The sequence below is a fragment of the Hibiscus syriacus genome, unplaced genomic scaffold (assembly GCF_006381635.1).
Source record: "Hibiscus syriacus cultivar Baekdansim isolate YM2019G1 unplaced genomic scaffold, ASM638163v2 tig00110174_pilon, whole genome shotgun sequence".
In the NCBI taxonomy this organism is placed as follows: domain Eukaryota; kingdom Viridiplantae; phylum Streptophyta; class Magnoliopsida; order Malvales; family Malvaceae; genus Hibiscus; species Hibiscus syriacus.
Window position 1 is genome coordinate 3,806,741 of NW_024062612.1, and position 18,132 is coordinate 3,824,872.

The 18,132-nt window shown below is 31.9% G+C and overlaps 1 long non-coding RNA gene across 1 annotated transcript; it reads left to right on the top strand.

Moving 5' to 3' along the window:
• Positions 1–15,990: 15,990 nt before the first annotated feature.
• LOC120216956 lies at positions 15,991–18,126 on the top strand. Its single transcript, XR_005525111.1, has 3 exons — positions 15,991–16,094; positions 17,285–17,614; positions 18,053–18,126. It is a non-coding gene; the product is annotated as an uncharacterized LOC120216956 (long non-coding RNA).
• The last annotated feature ends 6 nt before the right edge of the window (positions 18,127–18,132 follow it).

The window sequence follows — 18,132 nt, forward strand, 5'->3', positions numbered from 1 at the left end:
AAAATAGGTGATATTGAATTTTTGTATACATAAAATTGATTGTTTCTAGTAATTTTAGAATGAAGATTTTATCAATCAATTAGTTTAATAAAATAAAACATTAATTTTTTTAAACAAAATTAAAGATTAAAATTTTATTAAATTTTAAAAAAATTATTTTACAATATTTAATTTAAATTGTTTTATCAATAATTTTTGATAGATTTATTAATAATTCAAATATTAATGATTATATAAAAACATAAAAATCCTAAAATTTCAGAAGTGCCTTTGGATATTATATTATTAATTAGGGTAAACTATAGAATTGACCACTCAACTATATAGCCCTTTTACTTTTGTCACCGATCTTTCAATTTTGTCAATCAGATCACTTGTTATTAACAATTGACGAAAATGTCGACGTGGCAGTTAAAAAATTGGCATAATTAAACATTTAGTCCTTAATATTTATATATTCTATCAATTTAGTCCTAATTTAATTTAATAAATTAATCATTTAATCAGGAAGTGACACTTGTCAATACATGATTGAAAAGTTTTATTTATAAATTTTGATTTATTTAGTTAAATTATTTTTCTATCCAATCAATTGGTAACACATGTCACCATTAAAGTGAAAATAAAGGAGCTAACTTTGCACTGAAGGGGAATCAAACCTATGTCAAAGGTAGTGAAGGAGCTACCAAGCGCCTAAACCAATGGGCTAAAAGCTTTCAATGATTTAAAATATGCAACAAATAGTATTTTTCCTTTATAGGATTGTTAATGATAAAACAAATTAGAAATAAAATTAGAACCTACATAAATTATAAAATAAAATATCACATAAATAATTAAACAAATATAATATTTATTTTATAATTATTTTTATATTTTAAATTAAATTTTATAATAACTATAAATTTTAAAATAAAAAATAACATAAATAATTAAACAAATTTAATATTTTAAATTGTAATTGATTAAAGATTTACAATAAAAATAAATTAAAATTTCTAAATTTTAAAATATAAAAATTATTATAAATTTTCAAATAAAATATCACATAAATAATTAAATAAATCTAATATTTTAAATTGTAATTGATGAAAAATTTACAATAAAAATAATTTAAAAAATTGTAAGTTTAAAATTTAATTTAAAATATAAAAATAATTATAAAAAATAAATATTATATTTGTTTAATAATTTATGTGATATTTTATTTTATAATTTAGGTAGGTTCTAATTTTATTTCTTTTATTTCTACTTTGTTTTATCATTAACAAACCTTTAAAAGACAAATACTATTTGTTGCTTATTCTAAACCATTGTGAGCCTTTGGTCTAGTGGTTTAGGCACTAGACAACTCTTTCATTGCCTTTGACATAGGTTTGATTCCCTTTTAATCTGGTGTCACATTCTAATTGGATAAAAAAATTATTTAATTAAATAAATCAAAATTCATAAATAAAACTTTCCAATCATTTATTGACAAGTGTCACTTCTTGATTGAATGATTAATTTATTAAATTAAATTTAAATTAGAACCAAATTAATAGAATATATAACTATTAAGGATTAAATGTTTAATTATGTCAATTTTTTAACTGCCACATCAGTATTTCCGTCTATTGTTAATGGCAAGTGGTCTGATTGAACATAATTAAAATGTTAAGTGTCTTGATTGATAAAATTAAAAGATCGGTGACTAAAGTAAAAGGGCTACATAGTTGAGTGGTCAATGGTATAGTTTACAACTTTTGTTCCTTCCTCAGAGCTGTACTCTGTAATCCCAACTTTTAAATTTATATACAGTAACAAAATATTATAAGAAGGATAAGAGATAAAAATTCTACGACGTTCGACGAGTACCAATAACGACGAGCACTAATAATTTAATTTATAAAAAATTAAATTCTAAAAGGCTCAACCACGTAATTATTGCATCTTTTCATTTTGTCCACCATTTTGAAATTTTATCAACCGCGTCACTCAACTATTTAAATGCATTCAATTAAGACATTTGTCGTTAATATTTAACGGAGAAGCTGATATGATAGTTAAAATATTTAGTATAATTATACATTTGGTTACTTATATATTATATCAATTTGAGCCAAATTTTAATACTTTAAAATAAACTTAAACCCTCAAATCAAATGCTGTCATGTGTCTATTAAGTGTAATGACATGTGTTACCCTGGAAATAAAATTTTAGGCACTTAAATGATAACTAAGGGATTTGAACTTGGGGTTTAAGGTTGAAGAACCAAAGCTCAACCATTGAACCAAAATAGTTATTTGATTCAAACTTGACTATATATATTATATATGTTGTATATTCGTGTAAACTTAAATTCTTAATATTTTATATATCTTAACTTTAATTCACATATTAAATTAATTTTATATCTTAACATTTAAAAAATATTTTATTAAATATATTTTTATTCTTTTTGTAACCTGAAAATATATTTTATTCTTATTTTAATTTTTAAAATACAGTTTAATATTATCTTAAATTTAAAAATATAATTTATTCTTAACTTAACTTAAATATTTATATTTTATTATGACAATATTTTAAATTTAAGATAAAAATATAATATAGTTTTTTGTAGTTAAGATAAAAATAAAATATATTTTTGTAGTTAAAATAAAAATATATTTTAAGTTAAGATAAGAATAAAAGATATGTTTTAAGTTAAAATAAGAATTAATTATATTTAATAATTTAAGATAAGAATTGAGTATATTTAATAATTTAAGTTAATAATATAATTTATGTAATAGATTAAGATAAGAATAAAATATCTTTTTTTAAAATTAAGATAAAGATTAAAATATATTTTTAAGTTAAAATAAAAATAAAATATATTTTTAGGTTAAGACAAGAATAAAATATATTTAATAAGTTAATATAAAAAATAAAATATATTTTTTAATGTTAAGATATAAAAACTAATTTAATATATGAATTTAAGTTAAGATATAAAATATTAAGAATTTAAGTTTACACTAATATACATAAAATATAATATATGTTGTAAAGTTTAACGCAAATAACTACTTTGGCTTAATGTGTTGGAAATTAAAAAGCACATGGGCTGTTTGAAAAAAAAATGGGGCTGCTGAATTTTTTATTATTTTGTGTGTAATAGGGATAATTACAAAATTGAGTCATTGAACTTTAGGGTATTTTCAAAGATTAGTCCCTAAGCTTCAACTATAAATACCCTAGCTCATTTAGCTTCAAAATCATCCCAAATCATTTCTTTCTCCCAATACTAGAGAGTTTTCTTGTGAGCAGTGAGTGTTTTGTAAACACCTGTAAATTTTCTCTCTTAGTAAAAGATCTGCAACAGTCTGGAGACGTAAGCAAAATTGGTTGAATTCGGTTATCAATTTCGGGTATTATTTTTCTGCTTTTATTTCACATTCTCACTAATCTGGTTATAGGGAAATTAGTTGTTCTCGTTTATTTCCCAACACCTGGTAATCAGAGCTTTTGATTGTGAATCTTGTCAATTTTTTGTGAGGTTACTATTCATGTGAATAGTAAATTTCGTGAATAGCAAAAATATTTTCGGCGATACGAATTTGTCGATGGAGGTGTTCTAATACACGGTGGTTCGCAAGAATTGTCAGAAACAATCCAAACGAAGCCAGATTCGAGTGGGAGCGATGGCTGCAGACAAAGGGAATGTGAAAATTAAAAAGTTTGATGGTGCAGACTTTGGCTTCTGGAAAATACATATTGAAGATTTTCTGTACCAGAAATATTTATATCAACCTCTCTCAGGAAAGCAACCAGAGGGCATGAAGAATGAAGACTGAGCTCTTCTCGACAGACAAGCCCTCGGAATTATCCGACTAACGTTATCCCACAATGTTGCTTTCAACATAGCAAAGGAAAAGACCACGGCGGGTCTTATGACGGCTCTCTCAACTATGTATGAGAAGTCATCGGCCTCAAACAAAGTTCACTTGATGAGGCGATTATTCAATTTACGGATGGCATAAGGGGCATCAGTGGCTCAACACCTAAATGAACTCAACACTATCACAACCCAGTTGAGTTCCGTGGAAATTGAATTCGATGATGAAGTTTGAGCTTCAATTCTCTTATCATCTCTACCAGACAGTTGGAATGCTACTGTTACAACAGTTAGCAGTTCGTCGGGAAACAGTAAATTGAAATTCGACGATGTTCGAGATCTGGTATTGAGCGAAGAAATTTGACAAAGAGAATCGGGTGAAGCATCAACCTCCTCAGCCTTGCACATGGAGTCTAGATGGAGAACTTCATAAAGAAATTCAAATCGTGGCAGATCCAAATCCAGAAGGGGAAAATCAAGAACGGGAAAGAAAGATTTTACCTGTTATAATTGTGGCAAGAAGTGTCACTTTAAAAAAGATTGTCGAGCATTGAAGAAAGATACCGGCGCACATGAAGCCAACATGACAGATGAGACAGGTGATGCCATGATTCTATGCGTCAACAGCCCTGTTGAATTATGGATCTTGGATTCAGGGGCATCTTTCCACTCCACCCCATGCCAAGAAATCATGGAGAACTATGTCAGTGGTGATTTTGGGAAGGTTCATCTAGCTGATGATGAAACCTTGAAGATCGTTGGAAAATGAGACATCCGATTAAAGCTGCCAAACTAGACCACCTGGATGCTGAAAGAAGTGAGACATATTCCTGGCCTCAAAAGAAATTTGATTTCTGTAGGACAGCTTGATGGAGAAGGTTATAGTGCAACCTTTTCAGGCTGTGAATGGAAGATTACCAAAGGAACACTCGTCATTGCTCGTGGTAAGAAGACTGGTACTCTCTATGTAACCTCAAATTTAGAGAATATCATTGCTGCAGCAGATGCTAATGGAAAATCAAACATATGGCACCAAAGGCTTGGTCATATGAGCGAGAAAGGGATGAAGACACTTTTGTCAAAAGGGAAACTGCCTGATCTAAATAATGTAGGTGTCGGAATATGTGAAGATTGCATCTTTGGAAAATAAAAGAAAGTCAGTTTTGCAAAGATTGACAAGACACCCAAGGCAGAAAAGTTAGAGTTGGTTCATACTGATGTATGGGGACCATCTCCAGTTCCATCTCTTGCAGGCTCATTATATTATGTCACCTTCATCGATGATTCAACAAGGAAGGTGTGAGTTTATTTTTTGAAGAAGAAATCAGAAGTCTTTGATACCTTCAAAAAATGGAAGGCCATAGTGAAAAATGAGACTGGTTTGAAAGTCAAGCGGTTGAGGTCTAACAATGGAGGAGAGTACAAAAATAGTAGATTCATACATTTATGCGCAAACAATGGGATCAAGATAGAGACAACAGTTCCCATGACACCGCAACAGAATGGCGTAGCAGAGCGCATGAATAGAACTCTGAATGAACGTGCCAGAAGCATGAGGATACATGTTGGATTGCCCAAATTTCTATGGGTTGAAGCTATCAACACTGCAACTTACCTGATTAACCGTGGGCCCTCAGTTCCTTTGGATGGAAAAATACCAGAGGAAGTTTGGAGCAAGAAAGAAATAAACCTTTCACACTTAAGAGTGTTTGGTTGTATTTCTTATGTACACATAGACTCAGCTGAAAGAAGTAAACTTGATGCTAAGTCCAACAAATGTGCCTTTGTTGGTTATGACGGTGATGAGTTCGGTTACCGGTTTTGGGACTATGAAAATCGGAAGATCATCAGAAGCAGAGATGTCATTTTCAATGAGAATGTGATGTACAAAGATAGGGCAACCATAGAATCAAGTAGCTCCAATACCAAAGCTGAAACAAAGGAATTTGTTGAGTTTGAGGAGATTTCTGGAAATGATTTTCATATCAATCCTGAAGCAGTTCAAGAAGAACCACCCACACCAGAATTGAGACGCTCTTCCAGAATTCCTAAACCAACCCAGCGTTATTTGTATTCTTTGCACTACTTGTTGTGGACTGACAATGGTGAACCAGAGTGCTATGATGAAGAAATGCAGGTGGAGGATTCAATCAAATGGGAGTTTTCCATAAAAGATGAGATGGACTCGCTTATGTCAAATCAGACGTAGGAATTAGCTGAATTACCACCAGACAAAAAAGCACTCCATAACAAGTGGATTTATAGGATCAAAGAAGAGTATGATGGGAGCAAACGCTACAAAGCAAGATTGGTTGTCAAAGGTTTTCAGCAAAAAGAATATATTGACTACAATGAAATTTTCTCTCCAGTCGTGAAACTGTCTATAATCAGACTGGTGTTGAAAATTATAGATGCAGAGAATCTACATCTTGAGCAATTATATGTGAAGACGATTTTCCTTCATGGTGATTTGAAGGAAGAAATCTATATGAGGTAACCAGAAGGCTTCATAGAGGCAAGCAAGACAAACCTGGTATGCAGGTTGAAGAAGAGCTTGTATGGTTTAAAACAAGCTCCTAGACAGTGGTTCAAGAAGTTCGATAGTTTCATGAGTAGCAGTGGTTTTACCAGATGCCAAGTAGATCATTGTTGCTACATCAAGAGGTTTGATAATAGCTTCATTATTTTATTGTTGTACGTTGATGACATGCTCGTTGCAGGATCAGACATGCAAGAGATTATAAACTTGAAGCAAAAATTGTCGAAGTAGTTTGCTATGAAGGATCTGGGCACTGCAAAGCAGATTTGTTCAAAACGTTTTGATGTTTCGATATAACAAATTAAATTAAAAGAATTTTAATTTTGAAAAAGATTTTTCTAAGCATATTCGATATATTAAATCGAATATCCAAATATTACTCAAAGTATTTCAAAGTTCATTTTAAATTCTTACTAAAGTGTAAAATTAAGTTTTGATATTAAAATAATTTCAAAATAATTTTACAAAGTATTTCGAACCGTTTCAAAGCCAAAAATTACAGTTTGTCCAGAGGGAACCGATTCCCACTCAAGGGGTACTGATTCCACCCTGAATGGTTTAGCTCCGAGAAATTCCAGTATGCTCAGAGGGAACCGATTCCCCCCGGGGTATCGATTCCTCTACTGTTCAACGGTCGAAATATTTGAATTTTACACTTAGGGAACCGATTCCCCATGAGGGGGTACCGATTCCCCCCACGCTCCAAGCTGTTGTATTAATTGTTTTTACTTCAGAAGTCATTCAAGGTGTATTTAAACAAGCTTAGAAGCCATTGATCAATAACAAGAAACATCAAGCAACTAGAATCAAGAGAGAATCAAAGAGAAAGCATCAAACCTCAAGTTTGAGCATTTCAAGCCTATTTTTTCATTCAATATTCATTTTGCTTTCAAGAACACTTATTGTGCTCAATTGTATTCATTCTTGAGTGTTCTTTTCTTTGTTCTAGAATTGTGCAAACAATCTACCTTGTCAGGATTTCCTTGTAAGTTTGCAAATTTGTATTGTTCTCTTTGGGAGAGAGTGTTCTTAAGAATTTAGGGTATAATTCTTGAAGGTTTGTAAGGTTACTCTTTGTCCTCAAAAGAAACACAAATTAGTGAATTTGTGGAAAATCCTTAGTGTGGATAGCTAAGGTAGTGGACGTAGACTTTGGTTGAGAAAGTCGAACCACTCTAAATCGATGTGCAATTACTTTCAATTTTCTACAAAAGTTTCCACCAAAATTTTTATTGCCAATTCACCCCCTCTTGTCTGATTCCATTGATCGATTAACTCAATAATTGGCATCATAGCCTAACTCATTTGAAGGTTTAATCACCTCTTGAGTCGATTCGGGAAGAGTTACATCGATAATCAAAGTCATCAATGGCCTCCACTTCAAATTTTGACTCCGGTCTCGATTCGATGCCCGTCAACAAGCCTCATTTCTTCAATAGAGCTAACTATGCCTATTGGAAAAATAGGATGATTTACTTCATTCAAGCAAGTGACATGGGAGCATGGAATGTCGTAGAAGAATGATACATCAAGCCTCTCACTCATCCAAGATTGTGGAGTGAAGGAGAGACAAGAATGTTCCAGCTCAACTCCAAAGTCATCCATATCATATTTTGTGCTCTTGGACCAGATGAATACGGAAGAGTTTCATCTTGTACAACCGCCAAAGAAATATGGGACAAGTCACTCATGAAGGTACCGATGAGGTAAAGAAATCTAAAATTAGTATTCTAACGCATAACTATGAAAATTTTAGGATGAAACCAAATAAAGATATCAAAGCTATGACGGATAAATTTTCAACGATTGTCAATGGTCTCAAATCATATGGAGAGATCATTTCAAATGAAAAGCTTGTGAGGTTGGTCTACTCCCTTCCAAAATCGTGGCAATCAAAGAAGACAACAATCAATCTCGATAAGATTGATGAGACACCAAAGGAGAAGGAGAAGAAGAAAAACATTGGAGTTGCTCTCAAATCCACAAAATATGAGAGTGATTCGAATGACGATGATGACGACAAGGAAATGGCATTATTTTCCAAACGATTCAGAAAGTTGATGATGTCCAACCGAGGAAGAAAATTCAAACGTCATGAAGGCTTCAAAACTGAATCGAAGGAGAAAGACCCGATCATTTGCTATGAATGCAAAAAGCCGGGGCATGTCAAATATGATTGCCCACAATTGAAGAAAAAGGGTCAATCCAAAAAGAAGCACAAGGCTCATGTAGCTACATGGAGCGATGAAGAAGGTTCCGATGAAGAGGAACAAGAAGTTGCAAACTTGTGCTTGATGGCTATCGGGGAAGATTCTAAGGTAACCTCTAACTCATTCGATTTGGATGAATTATCTTATGATGAGTTGTTAGAGGATTATAATGGGTTGGCTTCGGATTATAAGACTCTATTTTCAAAATACAAAAATGACATTTCAAAATTGAAAAACGAAAATAGTCTTATATCCAAAACCAACAATGAGCTTGAAAGTAAGATCAAAGAATTGCAAATCAAAATTAATGATTTTGAAAAGAAAAATACTGATTTGCATAAATTACTTTCAAAAGTTCATGAAGATCATCAAAAGAAGATTGATGATCTTAAAACTTCTTTTAATAAGGTTGGAACAAAAAGTTTTGAAAAAGGTGAGAATTCAAAATCCAACTTTGTTAAGAAAAGTTTTAGAAGCTACAATCATAGAAGTCCTCAATGAACCTTGAATGGTAAAATTGTTAGAAGTATATGGGTTCCTAAAGAATTCATTACTACTAAAGATAAGGATGTCCTTCATAAATGAATACCAAATGGGACAAGGATTTTAGAAACTAATGAATATGGACCCAAAAGAATTTGGGTACCAATAATTAGAAATTAATCTATGTTTGTAGGAAAATGAGCATTGCTACAAGGCACGAGAAACAAATCCAAATTCATGGTACCTTGATAGTAGATGCTCGATACACATGACCGAGGACAAAAACTGGTTCATAGAGCTTAACGCCAAAAAATGGAGGAGAAGTGACTTTTGGTGATAATTCAATGTTCACATTAAAGGTATAGGTACAATAGGTAATACCTCTTCCATACAAATTAAAAATGTGTTATATGTGAATGGATTAAAGCATAATTTATTGAGTATTAGTCAATTATGTGATAAGGGATTCAATGTCATATTTGAAACTAATGGTTGTAAAGTCATTGACATTGCATCTAATAGGATTATGCTTGTTGGTCATAGAATAGGAAACATATACATGGTGCATTTAGACTCTATAGAAATGACTAATTTATGCCTAGTTTCTAAGGATGAGCATGATAGTTGGTTATGGCATAGGAGACTAGGACATGCTAACATGAGTGTTTTACAACGGTTAGTTCAAGGAGAATTGGTTCGAGGGCTGCCTAAACTAAAATTTGATAATGATAAAATATGTGATGCTTGTGCTAAAGGAAAACAAAAGTGAGTTTCTTTTAAATCCATTAATGATGTGTCAACTAGTAGAGTATTACAATTGATCCATATAGATCTTTTTGGGCCAACTATGACTACTAGCTTGGGTGGAAAACAATATGCATTTGTCTTGGTAGATGACTATTCTAGATATACTTGGGTTCTATTCTTAAGTACTAAAGATGAAGCATTAGAAAATTTCATCACATTTTCAAAAGTAATCCAAAACGAAAAAGGTTACTCTATCACTAGTATTAGAAGTGATTATGGCACTGAATTTGAAAATCTTGGATTTAATGAGTTTTGTAATTCTAATGGTATTAGCCATAATATTTCAGCACCTAGAACCCCTCAACAAAATGGAGTTGTTGAGAGGAAAAATCGAACTTTAGAAGAAATGACTAGAACCATGCTTTGTGAAAATAATTTGCCAAAATATTTTTGGGCGGAAGCCACAAATATCGCTTGTTATGTTATAAATCGAGTAATGATTAGGCCAATTTTAAAGAATACTCCATATAAAATTTTTAAAAATAAAAAGCCTAACATTAGCTATTTTTATCCTTTTGGATGTAAATGTTTTGTTTTAAACAATGATAAAGAAAACCTTGGCAAATTTGATGCTAAAAGTGATGAAAGAATTTTTCTGGGTTATTCCTTAAATTCTAAAGCTTATCGAGTATTTAATAAAAGAACTTTAGTTGTAGAAGAGTCTATACATGTTATTTTCGATGATAATCTCCTTTCGAGGAAGGATTCTTGTGTTAATGATGATGTAGGTATTATAAATACAAATGATGTTAGACATAACGTTGGAGAATCATCATCAAAGGAAGAAAGGAAAGATAAGAAAACTCATGATCCTCTCGAGAATCCAACCATTGAAGAAAGGGAAGTATCTTATCCAAGAGAGTACAACTATATCAAGGATGGTGAGATTATAGGTGATCCATCCAAAGGGGTAACAACTCGATCTTCTCTTAGAAATATTTGTAATTATGTTGCATTTATTTCATGCATAGAGCCTAAGAACATTAAAGAAGCATTAAATGATGAACATTGGATTATGGCTATGCAAGAAGAGTTAAATCAATTTGAGAGAAGTAAAGTATGGACATTAGTTGAAAGGCCTAGTAATAAATCTACTGTAGGTACTAGATGGGTATTTAGGAATAAGCTTGATGAGAGTGGTAATATAGTGAGAAACAAGGCTAGACTTGTTGCTCAAGGGTATACTCAAGAAGAGGGCATAGACTATGATGAAACATACGCTCCCGTAGCTAGGATGGAAGCAATTAGAATGTTATTAGCATTTGCATGTTTTTATGAATTTAAACTATATCAAATGGATATTAAAAGTGCATTTTTAAATAGTTTTATAAAAGAAGAAGTGTATGTCGAACAACCTCCAGGTTTTGAAGATTCAAAATTTCTGGATCATATTCTTAAATTGACAAAAGCACTTTATGGTTTAAAACAAGCTCCTAGAGCTTGGTATGAAAGATTGTCAAACTTTTTAATTGAAAAAGGTTTTTCAAAAGGGAAGGTTGACACTACATTGTTTTTAAAGCATAAAGGTAAAGATTTATTAGTAGTTCAAATTTATGTTGATGATATAATATTTGGTTCTACTAATGATGTTCTTTGCCAAGAATTTTCTAAGCTAATGCAAAGCGAATTCGAAATGAACATGATGGGGGAGCTCTCATTTTTCTTGGGACTCCAAATCAAGCAAAGAAAAGATAACATCTTCATCAATCAAGCTAAGTACGTCAAAGATATGCTCAAGAAGTTTGGACTGGAAAATAGGAAACCTCATGACACTCCAATGAGCTCTTCTACAAAGCTTGACTTGGATGAAAGAGGTAAATGTGTGGATGTTAAATTATATACGTGAATGATTAGTTCTTTGCTCTATCTAACTGCAAGTAGACTAGACATTATGTTTAGTGTTTGCTTATGTGCTAGATTTCAATCATGTCCTAAGGAATCACATTTACTAGCTGTTAAGAGAATCTTTAGATACCTTAAGGACACTCCTAGTTTAGGACTTTGGTATCCTAGAGACTCTAGCTTTAGCTTGCATGCCTTTTCTGATGCGGATTATGGAGGATGTAAATTAGATAGAAAAAACACCTACGGTACTTGCCAATTCCTTGGAAATATGCTGCTTTCTTGGTTTTCAAAGAAACAAAATTATGTTGCATTATCTACCACTGAAGCCGAATACATTTCAGCTAGTAGTTATTGTGCACAAATTTTATGGATGAAACAATAACTTTTTGATTATGGAATTGAAGTAGGTACCATTCCTATCAAGTGTGACAATACTAGTGCTATTTGTCTCACTAAAAATCCCATCCAACACTCTAGAACTAAGCATATTGAAATAAGACATCACTTCATTAGAGACCATGTCACTAAGGAATATGTAGTTCTAGAATTTGTTGATACTTTGCATCAATTAGAGGATATCTTTACAAAACCTTTAGACAATGAACGTTTTTGGACACTTATGAGAGAATTAGGTTTAACTGACCTATCTTCACTAAGTGTTTAAAATAATTTTGGCATTTTAAAGAATAAATGAAAAATGCTTATAATAGTAATTTTTGATTACATTCATTGCTATTAGTTAGGGGGAGTTTATGATTCTTGATGAAAAATTAACTTTATGTTCAAATGTAGTTTAAGGATTAATTTGATTGATTGAACATAATTAGTTTTTGATATATGAGTTACCAATACCACTAGAGAAGATTAATTTAGCATTTTGAGTGTTTAAAATACAGATTTTTTTAATTATAGGGCAGAGAGAATCGATACTCCCCTGGGATTCTGGTTTTTAACACGAGCAGAACCCAATTTTTTGCTAAAACCCTCCCTTCCTCTTCATGCCGTGTTCTTCTCCTCTCTCTCCCTATTCCTCTTTGCTTCATAAAATATATTTCTAGTCAGAATTTCATCATTTTTCAAATCCTAAACCTGCTAGCATCATTAAAATCATGCAAACAACATCAAAATCCACTCAATCTCATCTTTCAAGGTAAATTTTTCTAAACTCTCTATTTCATTGATTTTGAACATAGGACTAGTTTCAATTAGTTCTAGATAGAAAAAGTGATCAGGCATTGATTTTTTAGTGATTAGAAACTAGATTTTACAACTACTTTCATCAAAAACACAAGAATTTTCCAAAATTCTATGAAATTTTCGAAATAAAAAAAATTGTTTTTCAAATTATTGTGTTTTGATTGAATTATGTTGTTGTTATGAAAACTATACATATATTGATTTTCAAAACCTCATTTTTCAATAAGTTTTTCAAAAACTTTGCCCATTAGGATTAGTTTAGAGAACCTTGAAATATTGAGGACTCAATTGAGTTTTGGGATTGATTACATTGCATACATGTGTTTTATAATTGCAGGTTATTCATTCTATTCCGATTTTCTTAAACCATATCAAATCCTAAACGTGCTAGGTGTTCATCTAGTCGTTCAAACCAACAACCAAATCCTCCTCTTATTCCTAAAATTCCTATTCCTAATCCTGTTGATCCTAATATGACTATCCAAAACTCGTACTTCAATCATCCTGGTCCTAGAAATCATCATTTTTGGTATTATCAATATTTTGACTCTTACAAAATTAGAGAAGAATGTATCCCTTCTCTTCAAGCTATGACATATATCGATTTTAGATATCTTCCTCTTTTACAAGAGTGGAAATTTGATAAACTTTGTGACCTTGAACCTATAGTTTACCATCAACTTGTTCACATATTCTATTCTAATGCCGTGTGTGTTAAAAACCGAGCTCAAACCAAAACCATAGCAGTTCGTTCTTATCTCCTAGGACAATTCTTCCATCTTGACTCGGATTACATAGCTAATGAATTAGGATTAGATAATGATGGTATATCAAATGAAAAATAGTTTTTAGGTTCTCGTTATAAAAGAAGGGATAGTGCGAGTGTTTTAGATCTTCATGATCGTTTTCTTCATCTAATGATTTCTTGGTGGTTTCGACCATCTGGAGGTCGTTACTCAACTCTTAGAGCCTTGGATCTTTGGTGGTTACATTTTTTCCAAAACAATATTAAAATAAACCTACCTCAGATTATTTTTACTGAAATTGTTGAAATCGTAAATCTTGTTCCAAATAAAAAACTATGTTCATCTCTAGTTTACGGTTGCATTCTGAGTAATCTATTTTCTAAAGTCGGGCTTAGGGTTGGTCTAGATGACGTCTTTCCTCTCAAGAAACAAATTAATCTTCTTTCCTTAACGAGAGCGGGATGGATAAAGAATAAGGAAACCGGTGAATGGGTTCGATCTTCTGAAAATACTCCGGGAGCTAGTTCTTCTCAAGCTCCACCAGAAGCTGACGACAATCCCGAGCTTGAACAATTAATGTAAGATATTGACGATGTCGACGATGAGCCGGAACAGCACGAGGAACAAGCTCAACAAGAAGATCATGTGCCTCTATATTTTCAATCATTTATGGAGACATTTTATTTCCGTTACGCATCATTGGATTCTCGCTTCACTTCCATAGAATCTCACTTATCGACTATGGAAGCTCAACAATTGGAAATTCTCCGGGAGATGCATGCAAACAATGAAGCAACCAACGCTCGTATTAATGCACTCACTCATGAAATGGCAGCTATGCGAGCTCATTTCCCACCTCCCGATCCTCCTACGGATGCTTGAACTTTGATCTTTGCTTTGCTTGTTTGAATTGAACTTGGATATTTGCATTATTGTTAAAACATTTTTGAATGCTTTTGGATTGTTTATTTTTGGTTGTTCAAACTTATGTTTAATACATTTGATTTGGATTTCGTGTTTATTTTGCATCTTTAGACATATATGACCAATTATCCATTACATGTTTATGAATATTGATTATGAAACTAATGGCTAACCTATCTTTTGATTGTGATCTTAGCAGCTTAAGCTTTATATTAATAAATCAATTGGCTTACGTTTTTCAAAACTCTTGTTTAAAACGTTTTTATAGGGTCTTTTTGATTTAACAAAAAAGGGGAGACAGTGTTAAAGTAAGGGGGTAGTATTTTTCAAAATCAAAATTCATTTTGAAATTAGAAAATCTTAAAATGTTTTGTTATATCAAAAAGGGGAGATTGTTGAAAATATTTTTATGTTTTGATATAAAAAATTAAATTAAAAGAATTTTAATTTTGAAAAAGATTTTTCTAAGCATATTCGATATATTAAATCGAATATCAAAATATTACTCAAAGTATTTCAAAGTTCATTTTAAATCCTTACTAAAGTGTAAAATTAAGTTTTAATATTAAAATAATTTCAAAACAATTTTACAAAGTATTTCGAACCGTTTCAAAGCCAAAAATTACAGTTTGTCCAGAGGGAACCGATTCCCCCCCAAGGGGGTACTGATTCCCCCTGAATGGTTTGGCTCCGAGAAATTCCAGTATGCTCGGAGGGAACCGATTCCCCCCGGGGTATCGATTCCTCTACTGTTCAACGGTCGAAATATTTGAATTTTACACTTAGGGAACCGATTCCCCATGAGGGGGTACCGATTCCCCCCACGCTCCAAGCTGTTGTATTAATTGTTTTTACTTCAGAAGTCATTCAAGGTGTATTTAAACAAGCTTAGAAGCCATTGATCAATAACAAGAAACATCAAGCAACTAGAATCAAGAGAGAATCAAAGAGAAAGCATCAAACCTCAAGTTTGAGCATTTCAAGCCTATTTTTTCATTCAATATTCATTTTGCTTTCAAAAACACTTATTGTGCTCAATTGTATTCATTCTTGAGTGTTCTTTTCTTTGTTCTAGAATTGTGCAAACAATCTACCTTGTGAGGATTTCCTTGTAAGTTTGCAAATTTGTATTGTTCTCTTTGGGAGAGAGTGTTCTCAAGAATTTGGGGTATAATTCTTGAGGGTTTGTAAGGTTACTCTTTGTCCTCAAAAGAAAGACAAATTAGTGAATTTGTGGAAAATCCTTAGTGTGGATAGCTAAGGTAGTGGACGTAGACTTTGGTTGAGAAAGTCGAACCACTCTAAATCGCTGTGCAATTACTTTGTGACCAGGTCACTCATCCTTTGACAGATCATCGTGATTCTTTAAAAGATTTGAATTATCGTCTACCAAGGAAGTGGTGATGAAGGTGGTATACAAAGTTGCATTCAAGATGCACTTTTATTTCATCAAGAAAATATTTGTAATGTGACAGTTAAGGTTTTGGCTGTTATCCAAACTCTATATGGTCTATGATGTTTTCTTGTGGTCTTTTACTTTTCGATTTCCTTTATGATATATTGGAAATGTTGTTTCTGAATGCACTTTTACGGTCTGTTTGTTTCACTGAAAACATATTTCGGAAAATGATTTCTGTAAAATGAATTACATTTTCTGGAAAACAATATCCATAAATCATTTTTTGGTGTTTGATGATATTGTGTCAATAATTTTCTGTTTGATAAATTTTTCAGAAATTATTCATTATAAATATCAAATACAACAAATAATATTACTCATTACTTAGTTTATTTATGATAAAAATATTATTAACGTATTAACATGGGTGTAAGTTAGTTATTTTTCCCTCAAGCTTTCCTGTTTAACGTGTCAAATACTTGAAATAAAAAAATATTATTAGAACTTATTTACACTGGTGTAAGTTAGTTCGGTGTAAGTTAGTTGGGAAAACAAAATAAACCCTTATTTCATCAAGAAATTGTCTTAATGTGACAATAAGGTTTGTGATGTTATCCAAACTTCATATGGTCTATCATGTTTTTCAGTGGCTTTTTTTTCTTTTCGATTTCGTTCATGATATGTTGAAAATGATTTTTTATGATTCTTCTACATGAGTCTGATACCTCTCATGAAGATAAACACAAATGCTCTCCACAAGCTTGGCAGACTAATGGAACCCAGCATACAGCTGAGGAGATGTTGGATGTTATATCTAATGGATCTTGTAAGGAATCAAATACTGAAACAACTACTGAGATGTGTCACCGTGTTTTCTTTGATGTTTTAATTTCTGAAAAGTTCATGTATCTGTATAAGCTTCTAATTGACAATTTCCAAGGGATTAAGCTTGACAGCCTTTTGCACTTAAGCCTAATAAACATGGGTGTAAGTTAGTTATTTTTCCCTCAAGCTTTCCTATTTAACGTGTCAAATACTTGAAATAAAAAAATATTATTAGAACTTATTTACACCGGTGTAAGTTAGTTCGGTGTAAGTTAGTTGGGAAAACAAAATAAACCCTTATTTCATCAAGAAATTGTCTTAATGTGATAATAAGGTTTGTGTTGTTATCCAAACTTCATATGGTCTATCATGTCTTTCAGTGGCTTTTTTTCTTTTCGATTGCGTTCATGATATGTTGAAAATGATTTTTTATGATTCTTCTACAGGAGTCTGATACCTCTCATGAAGATAAACACAAATGCTCCCCACAAGCTTGGTAGACTAATGGAACCCAGCATACAGCTGAGGGGATGTTGGATGTTATATCTAATGGATCTTGTAAGGAATCAAATACTGAAACAACTACTGAGATGTGTCACCGTGTTTTCTTTGATGTTTTAATTTCTGAAAAGTTCACGTATCTGTATAAGCTTCTAATTGACAATTTCCAAGGGATTAAGCTTGACAGCCTTTTGCACTTAAGCCTAATAAACTCAAGGATGAAAGGTGGAGTTTATGAGGGTTCACCTATGCTTTTCGCATCAGATATTCAGCAGGTAATTTATTTAACCATTTTTATTTACATTCATTGTTTGAATGGAGTTTGACTAAAATGTAAAAATCATCACGTTGACTGCCTTATTTCCTTTCCCTGAAACCAATATATATTTGTGCTTTAATTGAAGAGTTTGGAATGTATTTTATTTTCCATAAAAATGGTTGTTGAAAGTTTCAGAAGATGACCAAAGGAACACATATAATGAAATAGGGGAACATTAAATTTACTCTGTGCTAGCAGCTTCAATTTAGAGGCGTTCCCATCTAAGTCAATGGTTAAATTATGTGCTTTATTGTTATATCTTTCTTATGATGATATCGAGGAAAATGGCTAAGTACCCAAAAACAATGAAAATAGTTGTTTCTCCCAACGGATTCAGTTTTTTTTTCCTGTCATTACTTATATATTTCTCTTAATCTAAATACCTCCTGTATAGGTGTGGAGAAAACTTCAACAAGTAGGCACTGATATTTTATCCCTTGCAAAGGGCCTTTCAAATATATCAAGCAGTTGCTA